Source organism: Grammomys surdaster, unplaced genomic scaffold (genome assembly GCF_004785775.1).
Source record: "Grammomys surdaster isolate TR1022 unplaced genomic scaffold, NIH_TR_1.0 242, whole genome shotgun sequence".
NCBI lineage: Eukaryota > Metazoa > Chordata > Mammalia > Rodentia > Muridae > Grammomys > Grammomys surdaster.
Window position 1 is genome coordinate 1,096,480 of NW_021604687.1, and position 12,861 is coordinate 1,109,340.

Below are 12,861 nucleotides of genomic sequence, written 5' to 3' on the forward strand. Positions count from 1 at the left end.
GAATTCATGACAATTACCAGGTTTTCACATTTGACTTTGCATGGCCCTTTTCCCCCAATGATCTTCACTCACTGGCTCAGTGAGATCTCCCCAAAGTAGACCTACAAACTGTCCATAGCAAGCTAGACTTTGAAAGATATTATTTCTGCAGGAGTGTGTGTGTGTGTGTGTGTGTGTGTGTGTGTGTGTGTGCAATATGGCATGAAGGCTATGGTTTTCTTGAAAGCCTGCTCACATCACCTCAAGTCTGTCTCCTTTCCTTTCCCTTTGCCCCAAATGCCACTGTCTCGGCTTTCTCCAGCGTTTTCTCTGCACTAGTCCAGTCCTAACTCTGAAATCTTCAGAACTCAGCTCTGACTCATTTCCAACAAGCTCATTCTCTGCCTCTGCCTTTGCCGCCGTTTCCTCTCCCTGCTGCTTTCCTGACTGCATTCATGTCTTTTTATCAGGCAGAATAATTCATTCCTCTTGAACCTTCAGCTCCTCTCTTCATGCTCCCCGAGATGGACGTCTAAGGTGTGTGCATCCCACACCCCACATGCTAAGAAACCATCTTCTTGATAAGGTAACAAAGGATTGGCGAATGGGGTACTCTCCATACCATGCCCTCTCCCTTGTGCTCTGCTCCTTCCCTCCTTGATGTAGTCACAAGATTTCACACAAGTCAGCATTGCATGCCCTTTTTAAGTATGAGGGGAGAGAGTTCCTAGGCTGATGTCTGCCTTGATGGATCTCCTCTTGTTGGGTCTTTCTCCCTCATCTGCATTATTGGCTCTTAGGGACCCAAAGCAGTTACATTCTTGAGTCTTTCCTTGCTAGCTAAATATTATGAGTCCTTAGCATGACAGAACCTAGGGAGACATTAGCCCAAGGAAGATGCTACTTAGCTACTCAATAACACTTTTCATTTCTGTGTGACAGAGTACCAGGCAGATATAAGCAGAAACTATCAAGAAAGGACTCTGAAGACTAGAGTACAGGTTCTGGGACTTAGAACTGAAGTCTTGAGATCTTGGGTATGCTGCTTCACTGACCTCTGCCTCTATTTTGTCATCTGCAAAACAGGTACAATTTTCCACCCACTCTTCTGTCCTGTAAGCTGATAGTTGATGTGCCCAGAATGCGTAGGAGTGAGCACTGCATGCATAAATCTGGTCCAGCAGGCAGCAGTCATCTCTTTCCCTTGATTGTCCCCTTTTCAGGCTGGATCATCCATCAGCTCTCCCAAAGTGCAAAGAGGAAAGATGGGCTGTCACCAATGTCTGCTTCTCTCTGCTGTCTTGCCTTCTGAGAGTAAAAGCATGAATCAGCCAGGAAGCTGTGGCCCTGAAGCCCATAGAAATGGCAGGAGGAGGAGCTGACCCTACAATGGCCATGCTGTGTCATCGGCAGAGGCAGGGAGCCCAGAACAGAGGCATAAACAGCACCTTAAGCTAAACAACAGCCAACAGCTGGGAATTTGCCAAAGCTTCCCTCAAAAGCTGCCTCCTCCACCCATCCAGGGATAAAGAAAGGAAAGTCAGTGCTAACAGGAAACTCTCAGAACTGCCTCAACCCCAGTACAGTGCAAAAAATGAGACGGAGACAGCAAGCGATTGGCCCAAAGCCATGCGTGGATCGAAGATTATCTGATGTGTGCCCAATAAGCTGCTCCTGAGCTAGAGACTAGAGCTCTTCTCTGAGATGGGTGTCTCATCCTTTCTCTATGGGGCCATTGTAGCTGCTCGGTGCTTCAACAAGAACAAACAGGAGAAAAATCGAAAGCTGAGCTTTCCTAGGAGTGGGAACCTCATCCATCCTCAGAGAACAGCTGAGTTAGGGATCTGGACTTTTATGCTGTCACTCAGACAACTCTCCAACGATACAGAATCAAACTAGTATTTCTGCCTTGTAAGTTTGCTGGCTAATGGGTAGACAAAACAGGGGTGAATTCAGCAAGCAGGACACATGACAGGAGTGCAGGAAAGTTCTGTGAAGCAAGGCAAGTGAAAAGGAAACAGGTGGAAGAGAATGACCATCGTGAAGGTTACAAATCATTTGAGTGAGGAAGGGAGCAGGCCAGGTAGACATTGCAGAGAGTAGAAGAAGAGCAGTCTGAGTAGAAGACCCAGTAGAACAAAGTGAAGTACAGCGACATTGCTTACGAGCTGTCAGGAGTAGAGAAGCACAAATGAGGGAGAGGTGTCAGAGAAGAGGTTAGAAAAAGATCTGGAAATCTTTTAAGATGTTATAAAGAGTTTAAAATGTGGTGAATGCCGCTGCTGACTTTGTACAAGCAATGGTGTTCCCTGACTTGGAGACTAAAGGGAATATCTTCTGCTGTGTGGAGGACTGATTGCCTTCAAATTATAGTTATAGACAGAGGCAGGAAACACAGAGGAAGAGGGAGAACACTGAAAAGGACTCCAGGTCTGGCGGCAGAGTGGCATTATCTTCCTGAACTGCATTCTATGTGGCAGAGTGGTCTCTATGAATATGCTCCCCTTGTAGCTACAAGGCTGGGGTAGATTGGAAGTATAAGTACCCAGTTGCCTTTCTGTAGGGCCAAAAAATCAGGACCTTGCCACCTGGAAGAAACCCAGAAAACAATAGCCAAACCCATGCTAAAGCTGAAATTCCCCACAACCACTTTGAAGCAATGACTATGCTTGAGAATATTAACACATATCCTGGAGTGGCAGCAAGGGACTCTTCATCTGTAGTATTGACAGTTCATGTAGGGTAAATACTCCCCCATGAGACTATATTAATAGTTCATGTAGGATAAGTACAGATTTTGAGCTGCCAATAGTTTAAAATGGCTAGCTAGATTCCTAAGGGGCTGGAGATTAGCTCAGTTGGTAGCATGCTTGTCTAGCATTTATAAAACCTTGGCTTTGATCCAAACCATCACATAAACAGGCCTGGTAGCCCATTCCTGTAATCCCTGTGCTTGGGAGATAGATGCAAGATCACAGGTTCAAGACATCCTCAGCTACACAGAGTAAGTTCTGGGCTAGCCTTGGCCACAGTAGACTGTGATATATACCTACCCACATAACCTGAAAGTCCCTGTAAGCCCTTGGGAAAATATGAAGGCTGCCTTAGCACTTCTGTGGAGCCACCCTTTTGCTGACTGTATCAAACAATACCCATTGCATCTTGTCATAATCAGAATTCCCAATGTATATGAGAACCATAGCGTTTGGGCACTTATTTTCCCCCAACTAGATCCTTGTAAAACTCACAACACTAATTGAAAAGGACCCACTGTCCAGAATAGTAGTCAGGATAAGCTAGGTCTGGTTTTGCTATGGTAAAAACCAGCCCTCTTTAACAGGAGTTAGGAGTCAGGAAGCTAAACCATGCCTACTTTGTGACTTTGTTGTGCACATGGCACTTGTTGCACTTGATATTTGTAAAGATATGAGAAGTCCATGAACCTCGATTCTGGGCTTTGACTGTATTTCTAGGGTACAAGCTGAAGTCATGATGAGGGCCAAGCAAACAAACAAGGTCTATACTAGAGTAACATTGATACTCAATTTAGCACTTTCAAGTCACTGCCACAAAGAAGGTCGGCTCCCACAGAAGCCAGCTGCAGTGTGCTACTTACTCAGTTAAAGCCAAGACTGAGACCTAACTAATCTGTGAAAGATGACCTTTGTTTTGGATTTTGACAATGAGAGAAAATTCTATAGCTAGAGATTGCATTCTAACAGCTAAGCGAGATCAGCTTGATCCAGCCGTCCTATGGACACATATTTCAAAACGAGTTGCACATCATCATCTTACTAAGCAAAAATGATTAATTAAATAGCTCGTGTGGATATTGAACATCTCTTTGCAATTATTATTTGTTTACAGTGGAGACAGAGGAAAAACAGACTTCCTTTTGTAAAGTTTATCAGTGAGGTCAGAGCCCACCCTGCTACACTGCTTACTGGCTTATTTTTGGTGCCAAATTTGATCTCTCCACCAATCTTACAAGAATTGCTTTTGCTTTGTGACTGAGAATATGGTAAATACCCTATTTTGGCAACTGGTTATCTATCCAATTGGATACAGGGCAAGAATAGCCAGGGATATCTGACTCTAAGACCCTCATTCCAACCAGAGTCCTGTCTCCATGATCACTGTGGTCAAAATTTATACAAATATCTACCCAATGTCCCACTCCTTTTCCTCTTCCTCCTTTTCCTCTTCCTCTTTTCCTCCTCCCCCCTCTTCCTTCTTAATTTTTCTATTCCTCTCCATCCTTCCTCTCCTTCCTACTCCTCCTTCCCTCTCTTGTTCTCACTGTATATGTATGTCCATGTGTGAACAGGTACATATGGATACCAGAGGTCAATATCAGTGTCTTTTTATCGGTTTTCACTTTATTATTTTAGGCAGACCTTTTCACTGAATCTGAAGCCAACCGATGAAGCTAGACTGGTCTACAACAAGCTCTGGGAATCCTCCTGCCTCCTCATCCCCAGAGCTGGAATTACAAGAACAGATAGCCATGCCCAGCTTTTTATGTTTCACTAGGGATCTTTTCTGTTTCACTAGGGATCTCAATTCAGGAATTCATGCTTACACAGCAAGCAATTTACAAAATAAGTCATCTTGCCAGTCCTCCACTTTTTAAAAATGTAGCCATGTCAGAATGTGGTAAAAGCATCTGTTCCATCAAAATAGTCATAGTGGTCAATTGGCTATCACAAGCTAAACCCTTGGACCCAGTGTCTTGGTTGTGTGTGTGTGTTGTGTTCGTGCAACTGTTTTTGCTTTCTTGGAAGCTGATAATTTTCTTGCTTGACCAAGTGACTTACTCTAATAACAACTTTATGACCTTTATGAGCTAGTTGATCACATCCATTCCTGCCTCTCCCATGAAACCAAAGCGCCGACCATATAAACTGCTTCTTCATCTTGAATTCCCAAGTGATGCTACCCATATGAAGCCAATACACACCCAACCTATCATAGATGTACAGCATGAATCATGGGTGGATAATTCTTTCCATATGTTGAGAATTAAGGGCTGTTTGTTATACTGCACATACAGTGTATCCTAACTGTCACTCTACTCATGTGTATATGCTCCAACTTGGGTTTCTAAAGCTCAGAGAAAGAGAGAGATCTTTAAAGTGGAACCCAACAAAATTCTTGAGGTGACTGAGTCTGTTACACAAAGCTCTACATGCTACCCAATTTTACAAATTGGAGAGGAATAAAAGTTGGGATGAAATTACATAGAGAGGAATTGATAACGTGCAGAGAAGAGAGAAGGAGTGCAGGGAGAAGCCTTAGTGTTGACCATGACAGCAATACTTTAAGCTAACGTATTGCTCAACTCTCTGTCCTATTTTCTTAAAAATGGAGGAGCTAGATATATCTTCCTATTCACTGAGCGGTTCCTTGTGTTGATGAACAAATGCCCAGAAGTTGCTTAAAGCCATACTGTATGAATTTAAACTCTCAATGTATACTGTTACTTAACTCTTTTAACTAGTTCTTGTATCTAGGCATTTAGATTGAGCCCAGTTTGTTTTTCACTATTATAAATTATTTTTGTAAAAATATAAAGATTTCTGGCATGTGTTTCATCTAATGGTGATTTCTTCTTTTAATTAATATATTTATATTTTATGCATATGAGTGTTTTGCCTTCATGTATATCACATGTATGAAGTTAACACAGAGGCCAAAAAAGGGCAATAGATCTCCTGGACTTTGAGTTCCTGACAGTTAGGAGCCACCACATGGGTGCTGGGAAACAGGGTCCTCTTTGAGAGCAGCAAATGCTCTTAATCACTGAGCCGTGTCTCCAGGTCAATCAAATGATATTTTTAGGAAAACACCCAAATATGTATTTGCTTGGCTTATTGTTATGAAGAATGAGTACTCAATTTGGCATTTTTCACAAACTGCTTTCTAGAAATACTGTACTAATTTACATTCACATAAATGTAGGCTAATTTATCAAACCCTTTATTAGCACTAAATGTTGTCAATATTTTAAATGTTTCCAGCTTTACTTAAAGAGCATGCTTTTCTATTTAGATTTACTGCATCACCAGAGAGAATGGTTGTTTTGCTTTACAATTTAAGTTCTGTTGGAAATTGTCCCCAGCCATCTTCTAGGACTTGTTCTGGGGGGTTAATACTCTCTTGATTTGATGGTTTTGGGCCCTTTGTAAATTATGTTAAAGTGTTGTCCTACTAGGGATATCAGAGAAGATATAGGACCACCACTTAAATTTGATTTTTGGATATACAATGAATGAAACTATTAGCACCAAAAAATAACTCATGGCCCCAAACATGGTGACCCATGTCTGTAATCCTAGAAAGCTGGAGGCTGAAGCAGGAGAATCACAATTTCAAGGATTGCCTCAGATAGTCAGCAAGTTCCAAACCAGCCAGCATCACCCACTTAGATCTTAAGGAAAATAAAATAAAAATAAAAAAAAACAAAGTTTTGTTTTTTAAATTAAATTTGGTAACCCCTCACCCCATGACATGTATAGCAAATATTTTTCCAGCTTATTGTTTTCAATTCTGTTTACTATGCCTTTTAACATAAACATCATTTGGATTTTTAATGTTTATGTCTATAAGCATTTTTCTTCATGATTTTATGATGTATTAGAAAGGCTTTCAAAACCCCAAGTTTATGGCAAGCACCTATACATTCGTTATTGTGCTTCATGATTTTACATTCAACATTTGGCTGATCTGTAATCTATTCTGGTCTAGGGAAAGCATATTCCTACCTTGTGATTTTGATTACACCTATTCCAATATCAGTTACTTTAAAGTACACTTGTTCCACTCACCGAGGTACCACCTGCAGCCCTGAACTTTATCCTGCATTTGTACTTGGGACAGAGGCCTTGCTCTAGGGCTGGTGCTCTAAGCAGTACCGTGCTGATGTAATCACTGTTACTCTGTAGTGAAACTAAGGATGGTGACACAGATGCACAGATTCCACAGGCATAAGAGCCTGGCTCCTCTTTTTTACCTGTGCAACCTTGGATACCTACTGCCATTACTTATCTGTGAATGGCAGCAGTGCCGTTATCTGCTTGCAGTAAAATGCACTCATGCCTGTAAAGCATTCCTGAAGCAGTAACACACACACCACATCACATCACTTCGTTGCAGTATCCAGCAGGACTGCTTCACAGCCTCTTCTTTGTCCCCATTTTGTGGATTGTTCTTTTTTCCCAACTGAGCCCTAACATCACCATATCAATTTACAAAGAAAATTCTGTTTGGAATTTGACGGTGATTATGCTGGAAATGAGAACACAGAGGATCTGACTGAGTTACAGGATTTCTTTTTTCTTGTCCAAGAATAAGGCTTGTGTCCTAATAGAGTCAAAGTCCTCAGTTCCTCCAATCAAAAATAGAAGGGTCCCCAGTATGACACATGTTCCCAGATACTTTTTGGGAAATATGGGCCCTCTCTTGGCATTCTTAGTACCATTAATAAAAGATTAAAAACAAAAACAAAACCACTTAGAAGCTAAGTTTATTTGAGTTTTAAAAACAAAAACAAACAAAAACCAAAACCAAACCAAACCAAACCAGAACCAAAAAACACAGGACAAATAAGCTAGAAATACAAACAGCTGCTTTGGAGGAGGAAGATAGAGAAGAGGAAGAGAGAAACCCATGCTATTTGTAAGAGGCCAAATGGTGGACAGGTAGTCACATAGCAAGGGGTTAAAGCACATCCCAGCTTTGGCCAATATCCGAGAGAAAGAGAAAGAAGGAAGAAATTGTGGAAATTGGATTTTCTGAGTTCTAACTCAGAAAAGCAGACGTTAGCAGAGCCACATGACATAGCTATGACTCCCTAAGCAACCCCCGAGGAAGGCTCTCTAAAAGGAAAAGCATAGTATCTCACTAAAGAGATAATCATTCCTCCCATTTCCTTAGCATGTCTTAAGGTGACTTGGCCTTCCTGAGTGATGGGCTCTACTAGGCAACTGACTGACAGACTCTGCTTTGGATAGCTTGGGGTGGTAGATCTCCACCCAAAGGCAGAGCTAGATTCCATTCTTTTACCAGAAATAAACAGCTTTCACTTAATGGACCTCAACAAAGCCCCGAGCAAGACCACTGTAACAGCGAGTTTATATTTCCAGATATTTATGATTGCCCTATTAGTGAGTAGAGGATTTATCATTACTGACAGCAACATTCTGAGTTTGTTGTGTTTATATCATGACCTACCAGCTCATTCTGGGAACTACTATGTAACTGTTGTCTTTACTTTGGATTTTGCTAACACAATCGTATCCGTGCAAACTGAAATTGTTTTCCTCCTGGTTTCCAGCTTAAACCCTTTACATACGCCAAGACACAGGTTCAGTAACTTAGACTTCGTTGCCTTCCTTTTTCTTCTTCTTTCTCTTGCCTAATTGCATCCAGCACTTTCCAAACTGGCCTCCTAATCTGATCTCTAACTTTAATGGAGATTTCTAAGAATCTTCGGGTAGGGAAGTTTTGTGTTTGGGGGGGTCTGGTTTTTGCTTTTTCGTCTTACAGAGAGACTTTTGCAGAGCCTAGGCGCCCTCCCGGAGCAGGCGGCACTGCACCGGGGGGCCGAAGTTTCTCCCTGCGTTTCCGCTTGAACAGCGTCCAAGTCTCGCCTTTAAAATGCCAGGGCGGCCTCGGCTCTGCTCACAGCCGCTCTCGGCGGCTGCCCGGGGCTCACCGCGCCGCCACCGGGCGCTGACTCAGCCGCAGTCCGGCTGCTTCGCCGAGCTGGACCTGGAGAGCGCGCACCCGGAGCCTGAGCCCGATGCCTGGAGCTACCCGGGAAGCGCCGCAGCACTTGAGCCGCGGGCTTCCGGAGCTGGGGGCTGGCCGTTTAGGTCCCCAAGAGCGTCAGACTCGCCTGGCCAGGTAAGACTGCAGGAGCATCACCCTGAGCATCCTTCTAGCGGGGCGGGGGCGCAGCACCGTCCGCCCTGCGGGAGATCGTCCCAGGTAGCAGGAGCGGGATTTGCAAAAGCAGCGGGCCTAGCCTGGACAAGCCTTGGCCACTAGGAGACCTGAGAGGACTTGACATCAGGACCCCTTGGCAGCCCAGTGCCTAATGCCTTAGCTGTTAACCAGGAGGACCAGTTCTGAGAGGCCAGTAAATGCAGCGCTTGGAATGGAATGGCACAAGGCAACGCTTTGCAGTAAACAGCTGTCTTGGGGGACTCTGGTCTCAAGATTCAGGGAGCAGCTAATTCTAGGTTCAGATTTATTACTTCACCATGGAAGACCCTCCTCCATCAACCTTTAAGGGACGAGTGTTGAAACTGAATCAAAGTTACCAATTCCCTCTTGTCAAGTTCAGGGCCGAATATTCCATGTGCTTGTGGCTGTCAGCAGCAGCGAACAGATTCTCATCAGTGTAGTTGATGAAGGTCATGATTGATGGGACTTCTGGGGAAAGTTCTGTCGGTGGAAGTCTTTCTAAAGAAATGGCAAGTCTCAGTAGGATTTTTGTCCTGATCTCTGTGAAAAGCCTAACTCTAGTTTTCAATATTTTTTCTCATGTCAGTGGAGAATGTTTCCGGCGATTCTGTGAAAACTGTGTTATCGTGCTAAATTTGATAATAGTCTTTTTGCCCAAGGGGAAAGTTCTGGAATGGGAAGTCTCTGTCCAAGGCTATGAATCTTCTCACTGGCTGCACTCTAGGGTCTTAGTGTCACAATGATCTCTCAAGACGTGACTATGTACCCAGAAATGAAGCCTCACCCAGTCAGTATCCCTGCTGCCTTCCTGGGAGAGGCTCCCTTTGAAACCACTTCAGCATCAGTTTGGAGGTTCTACTCTCACGTCCTCTGGGATTTCTCTGGCCTCCCAAATCCCAGGCAGAGAATCTAAGCTTTTGGCCTAACACTATAATCCATGCAATCTTGCTACCCCTTCCTCCCACAAGTATGTTGTCTAGTGAATTGTCAGTCCAGCATCACATCCTCCCTCCCTCGCCCCCCCCACACCCTCCCCCCGTTTCCCTCACCCTCAGCAAGCATGGCTGGGGTTTGAGGAGGGCTGTAACAATCTGATTTGTTGCAATTCATGGTCTTCTACGAAGTAGGTTTAGGCAATCATAAAGCCAAACACCAAGGCTTTGGGTGTGATTTGCAAATTGGACTTTGGTAAAGGTTATATTTTTGGAGGTAGCTCACAGTATGATATTGCACCAGTTTTGAGAAAACATGAGGGTGTGCAAGCAAACCCCTGCTTCATGAAAGTACTCTGAAGCAAATGACCTCACATTTGCCCAAGCAAGAAAACGTGAGGAAGCTATTCATTTAACCTATGTACCATTGCATTAAGATCCTCTGGTTTCAAGGGATTAATTCCCTAATCACTTTTCCAGTGCCATTTATTATTTCTGAGGAAAATGCAAGTAATGAAGGCATGAGCTATGTTTCCTGCATGTGGAAAAAACATAGCAACTTTTAGGCTGTTGAAGAACAAAACGTAAGTCTGTTATAAACAAGGATAGAGAGGAAAGGGATATGTATACATTGGTGAAAAACACCCATGTATGTGCCTGAAAAAAAACAACAACTAGAAATTCAATGGCTGCTTACTGCCATTCAGCAAATTGTGTATCTTTCCAGCCTGTTTCCTTGCTGGGTTAATGAAAGATGCAATCATTCTGAATATATTGCCTCACTAGTTAATCTTTCTCTGACAAATATTTACACTACAAGGGCTCGATATCACAGCACAGCCTCAAAATCAGCATCCCCGTGACAGTCCACATATAGTATGGCTCAAATTCAACACTATTTCCAAGACTTAAATGGAAACTGAAATGACATCAAGGAAAATGTCCTTACATTATCCTGCCTGGCCACAGAGGAAGGAACACTGTTTATAAAACTGACAGGGTTCCAAGTCTCTGAGGTTAATGCTTCTAATAAGTTCAAATGTGGAAAAAAAATGGCTTACTGGCTCTAAACTTGGGCTTTGATGGTTCTGGAGTTACTCCACGTTTATGAGTGTCTTAAGTGACTGAAGTTTGTTCTTGGAAGTAACATGTTTGAGTATTTGCTTTGGAAGGAGCTATTCCTAATGCGCCATCCTCACCTTCTCCTCCCATCAGAGTTGGCAAAGGGGAATCTGTGTTTTCTGCTGACTCAGGATGGGTGCTGTGGAAAAATTAGTTATCCTGGACTCCTTAGGGGAGAGGCTCATGAGTATATGTATAAGGGAATCTGGTCAGAGTTTAGTTCTGGCTCTATGACTAATCAGATGACGTTAAGCAAGTGATCTTTCTGGTTCCCTTATTTATTAAGCCCCAGAATAATCAATACCAAGTCAGTGGCTCTTATTAAGTACCTGCCATACTTTAAGTATTCTATATGTGCATTCATGTAACTTTCACAGTAACATTTTATGTGTGTATATGAGTAGTGGACTGTATGTGTGTGTATATGTCCATGCATGTACAAGTGTGCATAGGCATAGTGGGGTGCATGTGGAGTTCAGAATTCTTCATTAGCTGTCTTCCTCAACCACTCTTTACAACATTCATTAAAAGAGGGTCTCTCATGTGATATTTCTAGACCAGATGGCCAGTGGGACCCTGAGATACTCCTGTCTCTGCCTTACTTACTAGGATTATAGACATGAGGCACTATGCCCAGCTTTGAGATGGGTTTTTATGTTTTTAAGCAGACATTTGACCAACCAAGCTAGCTCCCCAACCGTCAGAGTCACATTTTTATCTCCATTTTCTGATGAGGAAACTCATAATTAAAGGAACTATCTCAATTAATCAAGGTTGATTACGAATGAGAGAACTCGGGTTCCAAAGTGACATGAAGATATTTGAAAATGATTCCCTTCTCCCCTGGACTGTACTCACTGCCTGAAGTTACGTAAAGAAAAAAAAATCTCCGATAGAGTCAACACACAAAAATCGCAGAGGTGCTCTTCATGGTGCTAATTACTACTTTCTGAAGACTCCATTGTATGAGGTCTTTTTCCATGTTTGGCACCTATGGATGGAAACCTTTGTTATTGGCCATGGTTTACCTATTGTCTTCTGGAAGTTCCTCTCTGCCTCTAGGACTCAGTCTCTAAATTTATAGATGAAGGAAATACTGCCTTCCTTGCTGTAGTGATGTAGGATCTTCAGCTGGAATTGGAATTGATATTTTATGTGAATAAGCCCGGCACATGGCAGGCATTTGATATACTGTGCTTAGAACCAATTCTTGCTGGCTAGTCCCTCCTATAGTCTGCTCCTGTGGTTTCACAATGGACGATAATGGTCAATAGATTTCCATGGTGTGTCCTTGAACACAGACTTCCGTGGTAGATATTTCCTAAAGGAACCCTTGATGTGTTCCCTTGATTACATTGCTTTGATCCATTCCAGGGAAAAATGTCATTGTGAAATTCATTCCTAAAGTAATATAGGGAGGTGGTGTCACTAACTAGAAGAACTGGTGTTGGGATACCTATTCTCTAATCTCCATAGAGCCACAGACTTATAAGAGATCCCCATCGCCACAGACACTACGCAAATGAACATCCACCAGAGATTATGTAACCTTGGCCTTCATCCTCTTTCATAGTATCTTGCCTGGTTGCTTACCCAGGACTGCTTTTGAACCTTACCCTAGGATAGAGAGCAGAGGAAGCCCTGAGTGAATGAATCCCTGAGAATGTGTTATGGGCAGGACATCAGACCCATGGGAAAATGTCAACATTTCCCAGCCACCAGGGTGAGACTCATAGGGAAGTAGCAAAGCCTTTCTCAGACCCATGTGTAGATGTGCTGCTCCCAACCTGCCTGGATATTTATAGCCTGAAGAATGCTTTCCTAAAGAGACTACTTCTACCAAGATTAAACCAAGTTA

The 12,861-nt window shown here is 43.0% G+C and overlaps 1 protein-coding gene across 1 annotated transcript in view; it reads left to right on the plus strand.

Moving 5' to 3' along the window:
* The first annotated feature begins 8,777 nt into the window (after positions 1-8,777).
* Ctxnd1 (cortexin domain containing 1) overlaps positions 8,778-12,861 on the plus strand; it is a 43,848-nt gene continuing 39,764 nt past the window's right edge. The window contains exon 1 of the mRNA XM_028774734.1: positions 8,778-8,886. The gene's annotated coding sequence lies outside the window, so the exon portion shown is untranslated. The remainder of the gene's footprint in view (positions 8,887-12,861) is intronic.